This window comes from Quercus robur, chromosome 5 (genome assembly GCF_932294415.1).
Source record: "Quercus robur chromosome 5, dhQueRobu3.1, whole genome shotgun sequence".
NCBI classification, from domain to species: Eukaryota; Viridiplantae; Streptophyta; class Magnoliopsida; order Fagales; family Fagaceae; genus Quercus; species Quercus robur.
In genome coordinates, this window is record NC_065538.1 from 85,021,022 (window position 1) to 85,022,357 (window position 1,336).

The following is a 1,336-nucleotide window of genomic DNA, read 5'->3' on the forward strand; positions in this document are numbered from 1 at the left end:
CTATTTGTCATAATTTTTCTTTTGACCAAAAATAGTTTTTTTTACCTTTTTTTAATGCTACCAAAACACATAGAGACAAAAAAAACTATCTTTATATAAGGTTTTTCATTGAAATAAATGGCATGTGAGTAGGTGATCAAGTGAAATGTTTGATCTTTTGTGACATTTGGGTTCTTTGGCACATGTTGGCAAAAGAAAATCATATCCCACTTGAGAAACTTGGCCAATGACATTGAATAACATATTATGAGACACTATTATCAGACATCTTTCTCACAACATGTGGGATCACACATGTTTTAAGGGACACATTTTCTTTTTCTCATGTATTCTCTCATTCTTTGTTTCCACCTAGTCACCATATTGTCACTGACTCGTTGGTAGAGGACTCCTCACCATATTAGTATAATACAATGTTGACCCATTTTGGTGTTTGGGTCGTTAAAAATGGCTTTTTGAGATTTTTAAGTTTTAACAATTCCAATGCTAATGCTCTTTTAGAGGGTGCATTTGAGAAGCAAGCATCAATAATTATACTGTTTAGTAAGCATCTGCATCTGCATCTGTTCCAATGCAGATGCTCTTAATAAAGTGTTATTCTCTGCTAAATACCATGGTAAAGTGATGCAATTGAAAATGGGGTATTTCTGCAACGAAAATACACTAGGATGAAACTCACCTAAATCTAACTATGAGAGTGATCAATGATCATAGAGACGGGAATTGGGTTTGTAAGTGCAGTTCATCTAAGAACACTTGTCTAAACCAAAAACTATATATTTATTAAAACTCAAAAGTTGTATCAAAGCCGTCTTAGCTCAGTGGTAGAGCGCGTGGCTTTTAACCACGTGGTCGTGGGTTCGATCCCCACAGACGGCGTTCTCCTTTATTTATAATTATCATTTTTGGATGTAGTTATTTCATTTTCTTTTTCGTTTTGGATTTACAAAAAAAAATTAAAATTAGTATTCTTATAATAATAATAATAATAATAATAATAATAATAATCAATTGGCAATGAAAAAAAAAAGTTATATTTCTTGCATTGCAAAGTAGCAACAATCCGTCTGTGGTTGTGTGGGTTCGATCCCCACAGACGGCGTTCTCCTTTATTTATAATTATCATTTTTGGATGTAGTTATTTCATTTTCTTTTTCTTTTTGGATTTACAAAAAAAAATTAAAATTAGTATTCTTATAATAATAATAATAATAATAATAATAATCAATTGGCAATGAAAAAAAAAAGGTTATATTTCTTGCATTACAAAGTAGCAACAATCCGTCTGTGGTTGTTCGAAATTCCGTTGGCGAGGTCAAGGCTGCTCTGGCGGAAA

At 32.1% G+C, this 1,336-nt stretch overlaps 1 non-coding gene across 1 annotated transcript; it reads left to right on the forward strand.

The window, feature by feature from the left end:
- The first annotated feature begins 807 nt into the window (after positions 1-807).
- TRNAK-UUU (transfer RNA lysine (anticodon UUU)) lies at positions 808-879 on the forward strand. Its single transcript has one exon. It is a non-coding gene; the product is annotated as a tRNA-Lys (tRNA).
- The last annotated feature ends 457 nt before the right edge of the window (positions 880-1,336 follow it).